The sequence below is a fragment of the Hemiscyllium ocellatum genome, chromosome 14, assembly GCF_020745735.1.
Source record: "Hemiscyllium ocellatum isolate sHemOce1 chromosome 14, sHemOce1.pat.X.cur, whole genome shotgun sequence".
Lineage (NCBI taxonomy): Eukaryota > Metazoa > Chordata > Chondrichthyes > Orectolobiformes > Hemiscylliidae > Hemiscyllium > Hemiscyllium ocellatum.
In genome coordinates this window covers 62436905-62458055 of record NC_083414.1, presented here as the reverse complement: position 1 = coordinate 62458055, position 21151 = coordinate 62436905, and the positions used below count along the sequence as shown (strand labels likewise).

At 43.3% G+C, this 21151-nt stretch overlaps 1 protein-coding gene across 2 annotated transcripts in view; it reads left to right on the top strand.

Moving 5' to 3' along the window:
- sema3h (sema domain, immunoglobulin domain (Ig), short basic domain, secreted, (semaphorin) 3H) overlaps positions 1–21151 on the top strand; it is a 165683-nt gene that overhangs the window by 72282 nt on the left and 72250 nt on the right. The window lies entirely within an intron of this gene.

Genomic DNA, 21151 nt, shown 5'->3' with positions numbered 1-21151 from the left:
CTCCTGTGTCAGCCCACATGGAGTAATGATGTGGAGATGCCGGTGTTGGACTGGGGTGAACAAAGTTTAAAAATCCACACGACACCACATTATAGTCCAACAGATCTGTTTGGAAGTACAAGCTTTCGGAGCGGAGCACTGGCTACGTGACAAAGAAGCAGTGCTCTGAGAGTTTATAATTCCAAATGAACCTGAAAGCGTAGTGCTGGTAAAATACAGTAGGTCAGGCAGCATCTGAGGAGCAAGAGAATCAACATTTTGGGCATAAGCCCTTGACTCTGATCTCCAGCATCTGCAGTCCTCACTTTCTCTTCCAATCAGACCTGTTGAACTATAACCTGGTGTTGTGTGATTTTTAACTACATGGAGTAAAATCATGAAGCATGCAAGGCCACTATAAACTGAACAATTTCCACCCCAGTGTTCCATGTCTGTTGCAAATGGCTGTGCAAGTTTCGAGTCAGATGAAATTTTCGAGACCCGAGGTCAACTCTTGTTTATTACTCTCTTCTGAAGAAGAGTCCTACAAGACTCAATATTAACTTGGTTTTTCTATCTCTGCACATGCTCTCGGAGTTACTGGGGTTTTTCCAGCATTTTGGTTTTTTAAATTTTGTTTATTGAGCTTGGGAATGAACAGAGATGGAGATCAAGCTGGGATTTAGCATTGATCAGGGTAATGAAGAGAAACATGGTGGAAATCATAATAGCAGGAGTTGAAATGCACACCGGAAGTCTTTATCTGCCAAAGGGACAGGAAAGGATGGGGAGGTGGGTGTAAACCAAATGCACATTTGTCACCTTTGTCTATCTCTCTCAGTCCTAGCCCCCTCCACAATCTCTGCAGTTCTTGATTTCCAGTCTCTTGCAGAGCCCTGATTTTAACCACCTCCCAACTGACAAATGTGGAAGGCCCCAACTTTTTTTAAAAAATTCTCTTCACTTCTCAACCTTATTCTCTCCCTTTTAAAACACTCATTAAAACCTGTCTCTTTGTAAAAGGTTTTTGGTCACCTGCCCAAATATCTCTTTACGGGGTTCCATGTCAAATTCTGTTTGTTTGAGGCTGCCAGGGCAACTGGAAGATTGTCTCTTAAATATCCATAACCGTTTCAGTGTTAGTGTCTGCCCAGGGTGGGGTGAGGAAGATTGAGACAAGCTGCCTTTGCTGAAGCTTATGTTACAATAATATACATCCTCCTTTTGGAAAGCCATTACATCATCAACATTTCAGTGTCTAATCTCCAAGCTGCCCTATGCTGTGCTTCCCGGAGATTTATGCTGTTTATTGTGGAAGCTGATAACAAGAATTCCTTCTGTCTAGTGGGAATCTGGGAGGTCAGCAGAGTATAGTGTGAGACTCTCCCTCACTCCTGGCGATAAGCCTCTTCAGTCTAATTAGTGCTATATATAGTGTTTGATAGGGTCTTGGAAAGGTTCGTGCTCCTAGTTAGAGGGAAGGCAAGCTTAAGCTGAGGGGGCCCTAACACCGTTGATCTTATCATGTGAGATACGGATTTTACAAGGAAGATTTAACTTGCAGTAGTCAAGGGGGAATCGGTGTTTAACCCCCTGAATGCTGAATTCCTTGGATAATTCCCCAGGAACAAAGCAGAACTGAAAAGGATAGTTTGCACTGAAGCCTGTTTATTATGCTATAATCTTAGAATAGCCAGGAAAGACGGGCAGCTTAGCTATGAAAGTGTGATTTTTGGTAATTGTGGTGTGACCACTCACCGCCTACAGATTTTCCAGCTACTGCTGGGATGAGGGCTGGCAGTTGAAGTGTTGACCTCATCCAGGAGGTCACATTATCTTCTTCCAATGATTGAAATAGGCTCTTGCAGACAAGTTCTCCAAACTAATTTCACTGAATGATACTGTAGGAAATGTCGGAAAAAGGACAGATGAAAAATGACAGCCTGTATATATCACAGTAAATTAAGGCAGGGAGTTAAATGCAAGCAGCTATCCTTGCTTTGACCATACAAATCTCTCTGCTCAGTTCCGGAAAGGTCATCCGAAGAACGTACGGATAGCAGGACAGACCAGTGCGTTACTAATTCACCCATTTTATACGGGCACAAGGAATGCAGACCAAATCTTCTGAACAATGGAGATTTTGACATGGGGGTCTTGCTAACATATTTCTGTATTCACAAGGAAGCTGATACTGGCCTCCTACCAGCCCATACATTTTTGGAGCAAACTTCAGTTGATGAAAATATTCGAGCATGTATTAAAGAATACCCATGCTGTTACATTGTGAACTTTAGAATGCTGTAATACAGTCCACTCCCATTCGCACATAACTCACCAGCCAGAATATCCAACTCGCAAAAACAAAAATTGCCTAAAAAGCTCAGCAGCATCTCTTGGGGGGGGGGGGGGGAGAAAAAAATCAGAAACATTTTTGGGTCTTTCTCAGAATATTCCACTGGGCAGAATCTCCGGCATATCCTTACTGTCAAGGTGTCATATCTTCTAAATACAGTACCGAGGTCATCAGTTTGAATCGGTTATAAAGAAACTGGCTAAATGTTTTCCACATTTACAGCGGGAACATGTCACAGGTGAAGTAGCTCTGAGTCTTTGCACTTTGCCATTTATCACACCGTGTGTTTTTGTTTGATTTCCTACTGTTACATGGAGCTGGAATGGGATGACCAACTATTTTTGAATTTCTGTCGCTGCCCAATCCTGAAGTACACCCTGAATTTTCCTGCACCGAGCAGTGATACTGAGCACCACCATGCAATGTATTGGAACACTAAGCCTACAATGATACAGTCACAGAATGGAGCACCACAGTTTGTGTCACATGTCAGCGTACTGTATTTTGCTGCCCTTGGGCAGAATCTGACAGTCCTCTGTTTGCAGGAATTTTGGCGAAGTTTAGGGAGCTATGGTAAAACACTGACTGTATGTTTCCTGTGACTGATCCATCCCTCCCCAGCACAGCTATCATCTGATGTGTGGAGGATAAGTCTTGGGTGGCCCTATAATGATGGGAGATCCAGGAGGCCAGCCAGCTTGGGTAGAAAAGGAGGTGCTATGTCCCTTCCTTTAATTGGTGTCTTCCTCACCAAGGTCCCCCTGCCACCCCTCCATCAGAGACATCTCCTCCCCTACTGGCGTATGCCTCACCTTCGCAGCGGTAACGATCTAGCTTTGTGACTGCTCAGTTCTCCTGCTTTCTCCTGCTATCTCTACTCCAAGAGTTGCTGTGAATTTGAAACCAGGAATTCCATTTATGTAGTGCCTTTGACAGCCACCTTAATGCTTTCCGAGGTACTTTTGAAGTCACCAAATCCCAGTAAGTGCAAACGCCTGTGCTAGAAAATAATTAAAACATTAAGCAGTTTCACACAGCACTACATTCACCAACTTGTGTTTTTCCATTCACTGTGTAATGTGGTCCAGTTTCCCACCTTCTGATTTGCATGACCTCAGACACATGCTCTCCTACTGCCCTGTACAGAGTACCACTTAACCCTTATTAGTAATCAGCCTCTGGTATCTGTCATTCTTGTTTGCTGTTTTGTTGCAAAATTGCTGCTGCCATACGCAAAGGGTTAATGACTCGCAATCATGGCTGTCTCCCCGGTGGTCTACAATAGCCACCTTTCATCGTTCCTGTCAGGGGAGGTCATGGAAATTAAACTGTTCATTAATTTCAGCCACAGCTAACAAGTTGGACAATTTATGACTTGAAAGTTTGTAACACATCACTGTCCAAGATGGCAAACAACAACAAATCTGTTCACTTTTAGACAATGTTTAGAATCATAGGGTAATGCATCACATAGGGAAACCATTCAGCCAATTGTGTGTGTGCTAGCTCTTTGCAAGTTAGCCAATTATCTTGCCGCCTCCCCTTTTTCCCCCCATCTTCTGTTTATTCATTCATACATTTATTGCCCATCCCTAATTACCCAGAGGGCAATTAGGGGTCAACCAAATTGCTGTGGAGTTACATGTAGGCCAGACCAGTTTCTTTCCTGAAAGAACAATAGTGACCCAGATGGCTTTTTCCAACAATTGACCATGGATTCATGGTCAGGTTTGTTTTAAAATTTAATTCACCATCTACTGTGGTGGAATTTGAATCCAGTCCCCAGAATGCTACCTGGGTCTCTGGATTAACAATTCAGTGATAATACCATTAGGCCAACACTTGCTCATTCCTGCAAATAATTCCTTTTCAAATATTAATCCAGTTCCTTGTCAAATATGCTTTCACCATGTTTTCAGACCGGATAATCCAGGAACCAACTGTTTGCTTCATATCTGTTTGAAAAAGAATCATCATCTCCCCTCTGTTTTAGTAAAGTAGTATTTTGGTTTGAAGAATCTGGTAGGAACATAAGAGGTGGGAATAAGTCATTAAGCCCCTTGAGCTGTCTCTCCCATTCACCGAGATCATGGCTGTGAAAGTGCAGGGAGGTTTTAAGACGGCGATCTACTAGATACAGTCAGAGGATCCAATCCTCCCTGGCATCTGAATTCAATTTGAATAATGAGCCATCTGCCAACCCCTGCGTCTCCCAGCAGGAAGCTTTATCAGGTCAGGCAGTCTTTAATGGATTGGTGTTGGAGGATTGAGTTGGTACTGGGAGGTCCTAAATTTTCTCAGGTCTCTTCCTGGCCTAGGATTTCCTTGTTTGGCTTTGGGAATGCAACTTCTACACAGAGGCTTCTGAAACATCAGATTCTGTAACTGTCTTGTTTGGTGGCAGTAGATTACTCAGTATTAACAGTACAGAAATGGACCAGGTCTCGTGCCTGCCTGAGTCAATGATCTATACAGGCTCTTTTCGTTCTTATTCTTTCAGGTCAAGTAACTGGCACTGATCAGGCCAAGTTCAAGCTAGACTGGGCATTTCACGGTCATTGCACACATCTGCCTGGGTTGACCTGTTCCTGCCTTTTTGAAGCCTGAACAGAGGGCATTGCTGACCCTCTGCTGACACTGTGCCCATTCTAAGCCAAGTCTGAGAGGATTGAGCCATTTATATTAAAGAAAAAAGTTCTTTCTCGGGCACTGTTGGTTAGATTGGCATCTATTGCCAATTCCTAACTGCCCCGGAGAAGGCTCTGTTAAGTTGCCTTTTTAACTTGTTGTAGTCCCTATGCTTAAGGTCCCAGAGTGCCTTCAGGAAGAGAGTGACAGGATGTTGGCCCAGTCAAAGGAATAACAAAGTATTTGAGTCAGGATGGTGAGTGTATGGGAGCTGGTGGAGGAGTCTGTGGGAGGTGATGTTCCCATGTTTCTGCTTGCCCTTCAAAGGGATAGACTCCACGGGTTTGGAAGGTGCTGTCGAAGGCTGCGTGGAGGTCACCAAGTTCCTATCAGCAGATCACTTTCCAAAGTTCACCTTGTATTGATCAAATCTGCCCACCTTCCGATGTCATCATTCACTGCGTCGACCCCAGGAACATTACACTCAGGCATCAAGGGAGGGTAGGATTTGCCTTGACTGTGATACTTCTATTGCTGAAGTAGCCCGTCTACACTTGGCATCAGCAGTCCTGTTTGACTACTACTGTGAAGAGCCGGTTCAGCTAGGTGGAGGGAGAGAAGAAAATCACATAGAAAAGGTCCAAATAATTTAAAGGTCAGTCCTGCAGGGCTGATTCCTCGTGACACTGCCCTTTAAATCAGTGTATAATCTGACATCTGTGGACAGCTGATTAACCATTCAGCGTGAAACCTTCAGGGTGCCAATTTTGAGAATCAAAGTAAAATTGAAAGGCTCTTCTGGCTGTATGTGTCATATTTCAGTCCAGGTATGTACGGTAGAGGAACGTGAGTACTTCCTTAACACAACTGGTGGGGGTGAGTGAGGAAAGATGCAGATTGGCAATGTCATGTCCTGGCATAGACTCCACAGGATACCAGGCGAGGTTGTACATGTGCAGGCTGTCCGATTTAATACACGACATGGCCTCCCCAGTCTGAAACACTGGCTCGTTGCAAGTATTAGTTGGCTGATCACATTAACTTTGGTTTGGAGAGAAAGTGGGCAACTTCAGTTTATATTTTGTATGACAGTCCAGACAAATGGGTGGAGTAGATGGTTAATTACATGTTTACTCTAAGAATATGGAAGATGGGAAAAATTTCTGGCTGCAATCGCTGCTCCTTTATTGAGGTAATTTAGGTGTTGGAGGTGATTTCCTCAAATTACAGGAGCAGCAACTTTTGTTTTATATACTGTTGCATTGTTTTGGAACTTTGGAAAGAAAAAAGTCAAAACAACAGCAGTTTTAAAAGGGAAAAGAACAGACCAAGGAAGCACATGGTGAAGTCAGTGCAGGAGAGAGGAAAAAAGAAACTGACACAGCAGTGAACCTGCACAGTTACTGCATTTGCTGTACCCGCTGGATCGGAGTGCGTCTGGGAAAATTAGCAAACAGTGGAATTCACAACTGATCTTGGAGGAACTGTTTGTGTGAAGTTCACAGAAGGAAATAAGTGTATTGTTTTTAAATGTGACCTGCAGAAAGTCTGCAGTAGTGAGTAGAGTGGATTCTTTCTTGATATGTTTTTTGAAATATGTCTCTTGATGCAACTTAAAATATAAACCATAAATATTCATTTAACCTGGGGCAGTGTTTTGTAGAGGAATAAGACGGTGTTATTTTCTGGGTCTGTAGTTTGTGAAGGAGCAAAAATGGCCTTTAGTAGAGTGATATGCGCTTCTTATCAGATGTGGGAATTTAAAGAGAGTTTAAGGGTTACTGTGGATTATATCTGCGATAAATGCTGTTGGCTGCAAATCTTATCAGATCGAATGGATCGGTTGAAGAGACAATTAGAAGCAATGAGAAATTTGCAACAGCAACAGTATGTGATGGATGGCAGTTATAGGAAGGGGGGGGGCGAGGAAGTCTCAGAAACAGTCACATAGATGGGTTAACTCCAGGAAAGGTGAGAGAGGTGGGCAGCTAGTGCAGGAGCTTTCTGTGGCTATATCTATTTCAAACAAGTATGCTGTTTTGGAAAATGTAGGGGGTGATGTATTCTCAGGGGAACGTAGCACGAACAGCCAAGTTTTTCTGATATTGAGACTGGCTCTACTGCGATGAGAGGTATGTCGGGTTCCAAGAGATCAATTGTGTTAGGGGACTTTCTAGTCAGAGGTACGTCCTGTGGCCAGCAGCAAAAAATCAGAATGGTGTGTTACTTCCCTGGTGCTAGCATCAAGGATGTCTCAGAGGGTGCAGAATGTTCTCACGGGGGAGAGGGGCCAGCAAGAGATCATTATCCACATTGGAACCAACGATATAGGAAGGGGAAAGGTTGAGATTCTGAAGGGAGAATACAGAGTTAGGCAGGAATTTAAAAAGGAGGTCCTTGAGTAGTAATATCTGGAATACTCCCAGTGCTACAAGCTAGTGAGGGCAAGAATTGGAGGATAGAGCAGATGAATGCATGGCTGAGGAGCTGGTATATGGGAGAGGGATTTACATTTTTGGACCATTGGAATCTCTTTTGAGGTAGAAGTGACCTTTACCGGAAGGACGGATTGCACCTAAATTGGAAGGGAAGGAATATACTGGCAGGGAGATTTGCTAGAGCTGCTTGGGAGGATTTAAACTAGCAAGGTGGGGGTGTGGGACCCAGGGAGATAGTGAGAAAAGAGATCAATCGGAGACTGGTACAGTTGAGAACAGAAGTGAGTTAAACAATCCAGGGCAGGCAGGGACAAGGTAAGACTAATAAATTTAAACTTCATTTATTTCAATGCAAGGGGCCTAACAGGGAAGACAGATGAACTCTGGTCATGGTTAGGAACATGGGAGTGGGATATCCTAGCAATTACAGAACCATAGCTAAGGGATGAGCAGGACTGGCAGCTTAATGTTCCAGGGTACAAATGCTACAGGAAGGATAGAAAGGGGGCTGGAAGGGTGAGGAATGGCCTTTTTGATAAGGGATAGCATTACAGCTGTGTTGAGGGAGGATATTCCTGGAAACACATCCAGGGAAACTATTTGGGTGGAACTGAGAAATAAGAAAGGGATGATCACCTTATTGGGATTGTATTATAGACTCCCTGATAGTCAAAAGGGAATTGAGAAACAAACTTGTAAGGAGATCTCAGCTATCTGTAAGAATAATAGGGTGATTATGGTAGGAGATTTTAACTTTCTAAACATAGACTGGAACTGCCATAGTGTTAAGGTTTTAGATGGAGAGGAATTTAAGTGTGTACAAGACAATTTTCTGATTCAGTATGTGGATGTACCTACTAGAGAAGGTTCAAAACTTGACCTACTCTTGGGAAATAAAGCAGGGCAGGTGACTGAGGTGTCAGTGGGGGAGCACTTTGGAGCCAGCGACCATAATTCTATTAGATTTAAAATAGTCATGGAAAAGGATAGACCAGATCTAAAAGTTGAAGTTCCAAATTGGAGAAGGGCCAATTTTGAAGGTATTAGGCAAGAACTTTCAAAAGCTGTTTGGGGGTCAGATGGTTGCAGGTAAAGGGGCAACTGGAAAGTGGGAAGCCTTCAGAAATGAGATAATGAGAATCCAGAGAAAGTATATTTCTGTTAGGGTGAAAGGAAAGGCTGGGGACAGGGCATAGGTGCCAGCCTAGACATCATTGTGGCACAGTGGCTCAGTGGTTAACACTGCTGCCTCACAGCATTAGGGTCCCAAGTTCAATTCCAGCCTCAGGCGACTGGCTGTGTGTAGTTTGCACATTCTCCCCATGTCTGCTTGAGTTTCCTCCTACGGTCCAAAGATGTGCAGGTCAGGTGAATTGGCCACGCTAAATTGCCCGTAGTGTTAGGTGCATTAGTCAGAGGGAAATGTGTCTTGGTGGGTTACTGTTCGGAGGGTTGGTGTGGACTTGTTGGGCCAAAGGGCCTGTTTCCACACTGTAGGGAATCTAATCTAGTCATATGTTAGATATAGGCAGGATAAATCAAGTGAATCCCTAGAAGAGTATTAAGGCAGTAAAGAGAGTATTTAAGAGGGAATCAGGAGGGCAAAAAGGGGACATGAATAGCTTTGGCAAGTAGAGTTGAGGAGAATCCAAAGGGTTTTTACAAATAGGGCCCCTCAAAGATTAACAAGGCGACCTTTGTGTGGACCTGCAGGAGATGGGGGCAGATACTAAACGTGTATTTTGCATCAGTATTTACTGTGGAAAAGGATGTGGAAGATATAGAAAGTAGCAAAATAGATGGTGACACCTTGCAAAATGTCCATATTACAAAGGAGGAAGTGCTGGATGTCTTGAAATGCATAAAGGTGGATAAATCCCTAGGACCTGATCAGGTGTACCCTAGAACTCTGTGGGAAGTTAGGGGAGTGGTTACTGGGCCTTTGCTGAGATATTTGTATCATTGATCATCGCAGGTGAGGTGCCGGAAGACTGGAGGTTGGCTAATGTGGTGCCAAGCCAGGGAACTATAGACAAGTGAGCTGGACATGGGTGATGGGCAAGTTGTTGGAGGGAATCCTGAGGGACAGGATGTACATGTATTTGGAAAGGCAAGGACTGATCAGGGATAGTCAGCATGGCTTTGTGTGGGAAATCATGTCTCACAAACTTGATTGAGTTTTTTGAAGAAGTAACAAAGAAGATTTGATGAGGGCAGATCAGTAGATGTGATCTACATGGGGCTTCAGTAAGCCATTCAACAGGATTCCTCATGGTAGACTGGTTAACAAGGTTAGATCTCATGGAATACAGGGAGAAGTCACCATTTGGATACAGAACGGGATCAAAGGTAGAAGACGGAGGGTGGTGGTGGAGGGTTGTTTTTCAGACTGGAGGCCTGTGACCAATGGAGTATTAGAAGGATTGGTGCTGGGTCCTCTAATTTTTGTCATTTACATAAATGATTTGGATGTGAGCATAAGAGGTACAGTTAGTAAGTTTGCAGATGACACCAAAATTGGAGGTGTAGTGGACAGCGAAGAAGGTTACCTCAGATTACAACAGGATCTGGACCAGATGGGCCAATGGGCTGAGAAGTGGCAGATGGAGTTTAATTCAGATAAATGCGAGGTGCTGCATTTTGGGAAAGCAAATCTTAGCAGGATTTATACATTTAATGGTAAGGTCCTAGGGAGTGTTGCTGAACAAAGACCTTGGAGTGCAAGTTCATAGCTCTTTGAAAGTGGAGTCGCAGGTAGATAGGATAGTGAAGAAGGCATTTGGTATGCTTTCCTTTCTTTGTCAGAGTATTGAGTACAGGAGTTGGGAGGTCATTTTGCAGCTGTACAGGACATTGATTAGGCCACTGTTGGAATATTGTGTGCAATTCTGGTCTCCTTCCTATTGGAAAGATGTTGTGAAACTTGAAAGGGTTCAGAAAAGATTTACAAGGATGTTGCCAAGGTTGGAGGATTCGAGCAATAGGGAGAGGCTGAACAGGCTGGGGCTGTTTTCCCTGGAGCACCGGAGGCTGAGGGGTGACCTCAGAGGTTTACAAAAATTGAGGGGCCTGGGGTCAGGGAGTCCAGAACTAGAGGGCATAGGTTTAGGGTGAGAGGGGAAAGGTATAAAAGAGACCTAAGGGGCAACCTTTACATGCAGAGGGTGGTATGTGTATGGAATGAGCTGCCAGAGGAAGTGGTGGAGACTGGTACAAATGCAACATTTAAAAAGCATTTGGATTGGTATATGAATAGGAAGGGTTTGGAGGGATATGGGCTGGGTGCTGGCAGGTGGAACTAGATTAGGTTGGAATATCTGGACGGGTTGGACCGAAAGGTTGTTTCCATGTTGTACATCTCTATGACTTTATGACTCTATCCAAGTCTATCAGAAAATGACCTCTTATCAGGAGCACACCAAAGCGTTTTGGGGACCTCGACAAACTAAGACTTTCACACACCCCACATCCCACATTCAATATAGAAATTAGGTGCAGGAGTAGGCTATTCAGGTCTATGAGCCTGCTCCACCATTTAATCTAATCATGGCTGATCCTGTATCTCAACGTTATATTTCTACCATCCTGTCCCTCCCACAGATGCCTTTACATTTGTTTTTAAAAAATGATCTATCTCTTTCGTGAAAATATTCAGAGGTGTGGCCTCCATAGCCCTCTGTGGTAAACAGCTTCCCTATGTTTTCACTGAAGAAATTTTTTCATCTCTGAACTGTATTCTGACACTGTAACCCCTAGTTGAAGACTCTTTTTCTCTGGTTGCACTGTCTCCCTGCAAATGATCTGTTGAGCCCTGTTAGAATTTTATAAGTTTTAATCAGATCCCTCTTTCCTTTTCTGAACTTTTTTTCTTTAAATTCTGAGTTGCTGGTTGGCTTTTTGTTGATGGCCCTTCCTAAGTTGCCCTTGAGGTGGTGGTCAATTGCCTTCTCAATTTGTAGCAATTGTTACAACTGAGAGGCTTGCAAAGCCATTGAAAGGTCAGAGTCAGCCATATTGCTGTTGGTCTCGAGTCACATGTAGGCCAGACCAGATGACCATGCTAGATTTCCTTCCCTAAAGTCCGTTAGTGAACCAAATGGGGTTTTCCCCAAACAATTATTAAACAATTAATTCCAGAATTTTTTTCATTGAATTCAAGTTCCACCATTTTCCATGGCAGCATTTGATCCTAGCACCCCAGGACCTTACCTGGGTCTCTGGATTAATAGTCCAGTGGTCATCCTGCTAGCCATCACCACCTCTCTCATGAAGTTGCTCTCGCAAACACATGCATAGTTAAACCAATCTCTCCTCATAGGATATATAGAGGAAAATGAGAAGTCTCGAGTGAAATTTGCCTTTTTTTACTTGGCAAAATAAGATCTAATTCAGTGATGTTCAAGCCTGACACTCAAGGTGACTGTAGTTCACCAATATGGTCTGGCCAGCCCTATCTCTCACTTGTGTATACTTATGTTCAACAAAAGCTGCTAATGTTCATTTACATCCTGTACACACAATGTGCTACAAAATGCATTGGCAATAAAAGCCAGACAATGCTCTGTCTTACAAAGCTTCTGAACGTCAAGCAACTCTCTTTCCCCTAAAAAGCTGTTGAAACTGGTGGGGTGAAGTGTGGGTGGGGTCAGTGATACTTGCTTGGCTCAGGGTATTGAGGGATATGGAAACAAGGTGAGTAAATAGAATTGAGTTGAGATCATCCATGATATGATTGAGTGGCAGAACTGACTTGAGAGGTTGAATGGTCTCATCCTCTATTTCTCTGTTCCTAGAATAAGTAAGACACAAAACAAATCTTCAGTGGGAGAACTGCTGAGGTATTGGGAGCCGATAAATAAAATTCAATCTGGTTAAGTAGGTCATTTAATTTAATAAAACTGGCAGATTCACCCTTGTAACCTGTACCTTACCCCCACACATACTGATAAAGGGCCAGGTCTTGTAAACTGGGTCTCATTGACCCTTTCCTCTCTGGATCACCTACAACTCAAAACCACCTCTCGTGTCTGTCAGAGCTGGGGGACTCTGGAAGTTGTTATGGATTGACCTGTCAACACAGTGAGAATATGAAAGGATGTGCTTGTGTTAGGGAAGTATTTCAGCTGCTGGTTACTTTGCTCTACCATTGTGCTCAGTTGCACTGAAAACAGCTCTGACTGGAGGTTGCTTGGAGTTTTGGTGAGAGAATCCAAGCCAGTGTTGACTTGTGGAGCTCCTGGGCAGATCTGAATCCATAACTTCACTACAGTCATGGTGTGAACCGAGAGCACAACCAGAGGAAGAAACAATCAGCAATTCTGTTGTCCTACCACCCAGAGAGTCAGCGATAGGAGGCAATGAATGGCTCAATAGCCTCAACTCATTATAGAGCCAGTGAGGAGGGGGCAGAGACAGTAAGTATTCTCCTCTGTCCTCAAGACAGTGGAGGGGGCCGATAAAGGTATCAGATGTGTCTCTGGGACGTGGGCACCATTGGCCAGGCCAACATTTATTTCCCATTCTTAATTACCCAGTTGCATGTCAGGAGTCACAAGTAGGCTAGATCAGGTAAGGATGGCAGATTTTTTCACCTCACTGGCATTAGCAGGCCAGATGGGTTTTTACAGCAATCTACAGCCTAATGATCATCGTTAAGCTAGCTGTTTTTATTCCAGACTTTCTTGGATTCAAATTTCACCATCTGCTGGGATTCAAATTAATGTTCTGTCCTCAGACTCTGAGCCTGGTGCTCTGGATTGCCAGCCCAGTAACATTACCACTACATCACTGCCTCCCCAAAATCACCTCATGGCGTTCCTCCCCCTCTTCCTTTAAGATGATTTTTTAAAAATTGAACAACTATCCCTGATCTTTTGCTTATCTCCACAATATCTCCATCTGTGGATCCACACCAGATTTTGTCTGACAGCACCCTTTTGAAAGGCTTGGGGACATTGTATTGCTTTGGAGGTATCGTACCAAGTGCAAATTATTGTTGTGTACCTGTCTTGAGACTGTTTACACTGTTGCAGTTTGCAAAATGCTTTTGGATGAGAAGGCAAATGATATCTGACTCCAGCTTGTTCACCCTTTCCTGCCCTATCAGTGGATGATGTTTTGAGTTTAGGGCTCAAATTGTGATCTGATTGTTTGTTTGATGGAAAGTAAACCTACCCTTTCAATTGCAGCAATAATCCAACCCTTCCAATAGTTTATTCCCTGTCGACCATCCTAGTTCCTATTGAGACTTTTGTTTTATTTTTTGACCAGTGTTTTCACCCCTCTGAAAAGAAAAGGCAATGATTGAACACCATGCATGCTCACTTTCTTTCTTTGGGACAGGATATTGAAGCTTGTTGCTTAAATGACAACCAAGTAACTGTGCAACTAGATTAGACACATTCAGTTTCCACTCTGCAGGTGTTTGCAGTAAAGTCGAGGCTAACACTCCAGTGTCATGCTGAAAGAGTGCTACATTGTTGTGTTTGAAATGGTCCATTAGACCCTGGCTCTGCCTGGCCATTCCAGTGGATGCAAAGGATTCCATGGTGCTAGTTTAAAGAAAAGAAACATGTGGTCTTCAATGCACAAAACCAAAATACTGCAAATTTGAAATAAAATCCAAAAATCAAATACAGAGACCCGGATTTGAATCCCACCGAGGCAGATAGTGGAATTTGAGTTCAATAAAAATCCGGAATTAAGACTCTAATGATGATCATGAATCCATTGCCAATTCTCAGGAGATCCCATCTGGTTCACTAATGTCTCTGAGGGAAGGAAACAGCCATCTTTACCCAGTCTGGGTGACTCCATGTGATTCCAAACCACAGCAATGTGGTTGACCCTTGATTGGCCTCTAGAGATGGGCACTCCATGCTAGGCTACCCAATAACCCCCACATCCCACGAATGAAGAAAACAACAAACTTCAGAAGCTCAGCAGGTCAAGCAGCATCTGTGGACAGAGAAACCGAGTTAATGTTCAGAGTCTGATGCTACTCTTCCTTGGAACTGAAGAGAGGTGGAATGTTGGTGGGTTTTATGCTGTTAAGATAGGGGGAAAACAGCAAGTGGCAGAGAAGGGGAGGCTAATGAAGAGTGAGTGTAGATGTCAAAAGTATCATAGAACAAATGGCAAAGGAAGAGGTAAGATTAGATTAGACTTAGTGTGGAAACAGGCCCTTCGGCCCAACAAGTCCACACCGACCCACCGAAGCGCAACCCACCCATACCCCGACATTTATCTCTTACCTAACACTACAGGCAATTTAGCATGGCCAATTCACCTGACCCGCACATCTTTGGACTGTGGGAGGAAACCGGAGCACCCGGAGGAAACCCACGCAGACACGGGGAGAACGTGCAAACTCCACACAGTCAGTCGCCTGAGTCGGGAATTGAACCCGGGTCTCAGGCGCTGTGAGGCAGCAGTGCTAACCACTGTGCCACCGTGCCGCCCATCTTGTGGAGAAAAGAGCATTGATCTAAAGTAGGCACACTAGTAAGAAAATGAAGGTGAGTTTTTCAGAAAAAATATGAAAATCAAGGTTACAGACACTTGGTGGATAAAGGTATATCAAAGTGGGGGGGGTAAAATTCATGGTCTGAAGTTGCTGAACTCAATATGAGTCCAAAAGGCTATAGAGTGGCTGTTTGTGAAATGGGGTGGTGTTCCCTTATCTTGCATTGGGCTTCACTGGAGCCCCTGCAGCAAGCCTAAAACAGAAATGTAAGCATGAGCGTAGGATATTTTACTGAAATGGCAAGTGACCGCAATGACCTTGCTTATAGACTGAGTGGAGGCATTCCAAGATTTGTCTCCCCAGTGTAAAGAAGGCTGCATGGTGACTGCAAATTCAGGCAACTAGACTGAAACAAGTGCAAATAAATTACTGCTTCACCTGGAGACTGAGGCCTTGGTCAATGAAGCGATAGAGAAGGTAAAAGATTAAGAGGCCCATCTTGGGGTGGCTCAGTGATTAGCACTGCTGCCTCACAGCGCTGGGGATTGAGGTTCCATTCCACCCTTGACTGACAGTCTGTGGAGTTGCACAAACTGCATTGGTTTCCTCTGGGTGCTGTCACAGTTCGAAGATGTGCAGGTTAGGTGGATTGGCCATGCTAAATAGCCTGTACTGTCTGGGGCTGTGTAGTTTGGGTCGGTTGGCCATAGGAAAAACAGGGTTACAGAGACAGGATGGGTTGAATCAAATCGAACCACAGTGAAAGCTTTGTCTTGCAAGCAATACAGGCAGATCACAGAGTTAAGTCGCATAGATACCTAAATACTAGGTAAACAGCAGCAAAAGCAAAACATAGGTACAGGTGAATGTTAAGAATTTTGAGTCCATTCAGTATTCTAACAACAGTAAGGTATCGGAGGAGCTTCAAATCTGTGAGTTTAGATAAAACATAGTATACTTTTATAAATTATTAATAACTATTAAGTTTAGAGTGTAGAACGATTGTAGGAAATGGGAAACGTAGATCTGCACGCAGGACCTCGCAAGGATTCGAACATATCCGGCGCTATACTGCATCCAGGAAAAGGTAACAATTTGTGTGTCTGGATGGGATGCTTTTCAGAGAATCTGTGGATGCAATGGGCTGATTGGCCTGCTTTCACATTGTAGGGATTCTATAATCTCATACCATTGCATGGGAAGTCATTGGGGATCATAGAGAAGTGGCTCAGGGTGTTGTGGAGGGACTGATTTCTTCAGAATACCAAGGGGGGAGGAGTCGTCAAATTTACTGGTGGCAGAAATGAGGGAAAATAATCCTTTGAAAATTGAGACTCTTTGGGGTGGAAATTTGAAGACAATTGGAACCCCAAAATCAAACAAAGGACTGGAGATCTGAGGCATAAAAAAAAACAAATTGCTGGAGAAACAGAGCAGATCTGGCAGCACCTGTGGAGAAAAAGCAGAGTTAACGTTTAGAGTCCAATGATCCTTCAGAAGAAAAGCCCTATCATGGTTTGGGGAGGGGACGAAAAGGAGCGAAGTGTGAGAAATGAGTCAGATAGATGGGGGCCCTGACCATCATTTTATGGAGGAATCCTTGGTTGAGGGAAAAGGAAGACAAGTTGGAAGGACCCCTGTGGAAGGTGACAGAAGTGGAGAAACCTGGAGAATGGGATTTTGTCCTGAAGGAAGTAGTGTGTTTTTATTCATTCATGGGATGAGGTCATTGTTACTTGGTTGAAATGTATTGCCTGTCCCTATTTGCCCAGAAGCAACCACATTACTGTGGGTCTGGAATCACATATAGGCCAGACCACGTCAGGATGGTAGTTTCCTTCCCTAAAAGACAATAGTGACCCAGAAGAGGTTTTCTTGACAATCGACAATGGATTCACGGTCACCATTAGATCCTTAATTTCAGATTTTGTTTTGTTTTTAGTGCAATCTGAATTCAATATCTGCTATGGTCAAATTCAAAACCAGATTCCCAGAACATTATCTGGGTCTCTGGATTAATAGTCAACGATAATATCACTAGCCCATCACCACCTCCATTAGGAAATGTAGCTGTGAGACACCATGGAGTTATAATGAATATTAATAGACAGTCTGTTCTCCTCAGTGACCTAGTCAACATATAGGCTTCATGCAACATCATTAAATAGATTTTCTCAACTTTTATCATTCTGATATTTGTGGGAGCTTGCTGCTGAATTTGGCAGCTCTGACTCAGACAGTACAACAATTTGACTGTCCTTCAACAACTACTTCATTGGTTATATTTGAAACTAGGAGAAAGTGAGGACTGCAGATGCTGGAGATCAGAGCTGAAAATGTGTTGTTGGAAAAGCGCAGCAGGTCAGACAGCATCCAAGGAGCAGGAGAATCGACGTTTTGGGCATGAGCCCTTCTTCAGGAATTGGGCTCATGCCTGAAATGCCAATTCTCCTGCTCCTTGGATGCTGCCTGACATGCTGCACTTTTCCAGCAACACATTTTCAGCGATTTTTGAAACTCCCAAATATCCTTAAGAGATAAAAGGCGCTATAGTAATGCAAGTTCAGTTTGTTCTTATTGTGCTCCTGCCTTTTACCCAACCCCAGCCTGCTTTAACCAATAAACCATCAGCTCCCAACATACTCCCAACATAGGGCGGCACGGTGGCACAGTGGTTAGCACTGCTGCCTCACAGCGCCAGGGACCTGGGTTCAATTCCTGCCTCAGGCGACTGACTGTGTGGAGTTTGCACGTTCTCCCTGTGTCTGCGTGGGTTTCCTCCGGGTGCTCCGGTTTCCTCCCACAGTCCAAAAGACGTGCGGGTCAGGTGAATTGGCCATGCTAAATTGCCCGTAGTGTTAGGTAAGGGGTATATGTAGGGGTATGGGTGGGTGCGCTTCGGCGGGTCGGTGTGGACTTGTTGGGCCGAAGGGCCTGTTTCCACACTGTAAGTAATCTAATACTCCAGTCTCTGCTGATAATATTTGGGTCTCAATTGAATTCAGTCAGTTTGTCACAATTTGCCTTTTATAATAGCGTTTGCTTCATTGTATTCAAACCCTGATTAAAATTTTACCATGACTTTAAGTCAGAGTTCCTGATGTTTTAACCTGTTGACTGAACCAACGTCAGTGTTTAAATTGTTCAAACAGGACTGAGCGAACGGTTGAGAGTGATTTTTTGCTAATTCAGAGGAAGTTAAGCGTCCTAAGGGGCTGTATACAACATGCCTTTCCATTTGATTACGGCATGTCTGCTGAGCTGTCAGTGTGGAGGAAGCTTGAAAAAGAAATGACATTTATGACCAGCAAGGGCACCACAGATTGGAAGCACAGTCAAACATGCAGATGCTTTTTGTTCTGAGGCACACGCAAACATAAAATACTTTTTTTTTGAAGTCACATTAAGTGATCGGAGTCCTAATGAGTGACACAACCTTTTGTCCGTCCTTATTTGGACAGATGACAGCTGACTAGCCAAAGTAGTACAATTGGTTGTCAACATCGGTCTAAAGAAATGTACCCATGACAGGTGCCAGGAATATCTGCAGAGTTAGAATAAGATCTGTCATTGGGTGGAGGAACTGGCAACAGGATGCTTCCTCCCTCTCTTCTTTTCCCCCCTTGTAAATTAAGACCACAGGTGCTGCAATGACAAATGGGCATACACATAAGCTGAGGCAAAGCAATAACGCAAATGTTATAGCCGTATTCTCAACCACAATTTGTGTGCAGCTAAAGCTGTAGTGAGGATATTTGCTAACACATTCTACTTCCCTCCTGGGGAGACAGATTTGGGGGATAAAAAGCTATCCTGGGGCCATGCAGAGATTCCATTATAAAACGTTGATTCCATATGTATGTTTGAGACAACAGATTAAGAAAGAATTTATTCTGAGTATTATCCATAGCATCTGGTAGGTTTAATTGGGCATATGATTTATTTAACATTAACATTACTTCAATATGGATTTTAATGGGGGGGGGGGAAACTTATTTAATAATCTAACTCATTATGTCATTAAATTCTGAAAACAATTTAACACGAATGCACACTTCTCGCAGGAAAGTTTCATTCTGCAGACTGAATTTCCTTTCCACCTCATCATTCCATCTGTTTTTTGTTAACACTTAGGAAACTTAACACTCTCCGATAGCTCACTGGGTGTAACAGCAGCTCCCACTGTGCGCAACTGAGGTTTCCAGAAACACTCTTAATCCCTGTTTAGACATGAGTCAGTTGATATCAACTGGATAGGGGCTGGACAGTAGCTGTATTTGTTCTGAGGGCTGGTGGAGGGGTGGTGTTTTGGGTGGTTGGGAAACAAGGAAAATGGAAATCAGCCAGTGATCACACTGAGATTTCCCCCAATGCTCAAGTCAAAGAGCGGGTAAACTGACCCTTCTGTCTACCTAGCCCAAGCTGACCATGTTCCCAAACTAAAACTCTTCTTTTTAAAATCTTCTCCTCTCACCTTAAAAATATGCCCCATAGCTTTGAATTCCCCCACCCTGGGGAAAAGATGCTTGTCATTCACCTTATCTATTCCCCTCATGATTTTATAAACCTCTATCAGGTCACCCCTCAACCTCCTACACTCCAGTGAAAAATGTCTCAGCCTTTCCAGTCTGCTTTATTATCTCAAACCTTCCAGTCCTGGCAACATCCAGTGATAAATCTTTTCCGCACCCTCTACAGCTTATTAATACCCTTCCTATAACAGGGCAACCAGAACTGAACACAGTACTCCAGAAGAAGCCTCACCAACATTCTGTACAACATCAAAATGACATCCCAACTCCGATACTCAAAGGTCTGATCAATGAAGGCAACTGTGCCAAAAGCCGTCTTAACCTCCCTGTCTGCCTGTGATCCAAATTTCAGAGAATTATGTATCTGAGACCCTAAGTATCTCTGCTCTACAACACTATCTAGGAATCTACCATTAATTGTATTAGTCCTGTCCTTGTTTATTTTACCATAGTGCAATACCTTGTATTTATCCAAATGGAACTCTATCTGTCATACCTCAGCTCATTGACCGAATTGATCAAGGTCTCTTTGTAATCTTAGATAACCTTTCTTTCAATGTCCACTATACAACCAATTTTGGCACCTAGGATGGGATATGGAAAAATGGCACAGCTCGATTCTGTTATCCACCCTGAGTTGCTGCTGTAGACCTCAACAATGTTTCAGTATGAGGCACGAGCAATTATCAAAAAAAAAATGAGACTTCCATTTCAAAAATCGGTGGGTAAGTGATAGTGAATTTGTGCTGCTTTTTCTTTCTCAGTCGTTCAATCATTTGTAGCGAGGACAAAGTATCCTGTGGGTGGAATCTTGTAAGATAGTAGTTATGTGTAAAGTGACCAGGTTCAAGTCCCATCTGCCCTAGAGGTACATGATACCATGCCTGAACAGAAAGATGTCTTTAAAAAAATCAATCCTGTGAGTATGAATCACCATAAATTGCATCACTGGCTTTTCAAAAATGGGAATTCACTGTCAATGTGCAGATGAGTTTTGAAAAATTGCCTCAGTTTAACTTTTAAAATGTAGTAAACACATCACCAGGGCTGATACTTAATGATAGGGCAGTTTTTATGATGACATTTATGTTTCTGGAAGGTCACTCAGCCTCTTCAACTCTGAAAAGACACAATTAAAACTGTGGAATTTCATTCCTACAAGTAGTTCTTTTTTACTTCCTTTCTAGTTTTATTTTCATTCTCCAAAACCATTGTTTCTTTTTTCTCTTTCCCTTCCTCTTCTCCATATCCAATTTGGCTCCTCTTCAACTTTCATTGTTCGTCTGTTCCTTTCTCAATCCATGGTTAATGAGTTACGCCATTAATCCTGTTCTGTAAACTCCTCAATGTCCTGTTAAGCCCCACCATGCCATTGTCAAACCTCACCCCCAGCAACATGTGGCTGTAAAAGTGTTTCCTGTTGTAGGGTGCAACAAGAAATCTAGTGAACTGGGATTGTTGAGACGTTGCACTCCAGATTAGTCTAGCCAGTGTAACCATCACTGGGGTGCAGGATGAAGTTTGAATTAAAATATCAGTATTTCTGTAAACATTCAGTATGGCCAAGTCCTCCTCTAAACCTCTCCTCAATTAAACCATTATTTAATTTAGCTCAATTTATTATTGACTAGAGTTGATAAACTGGTTGAATGCAAAGTCAAATTCCATAGGAAGATCATAAGACGTAAAAGCAGAAGTAGGCCATTCAGCCCATCAACTCTACTTTGCCATTCAGTGGAATCATGGCTGATCA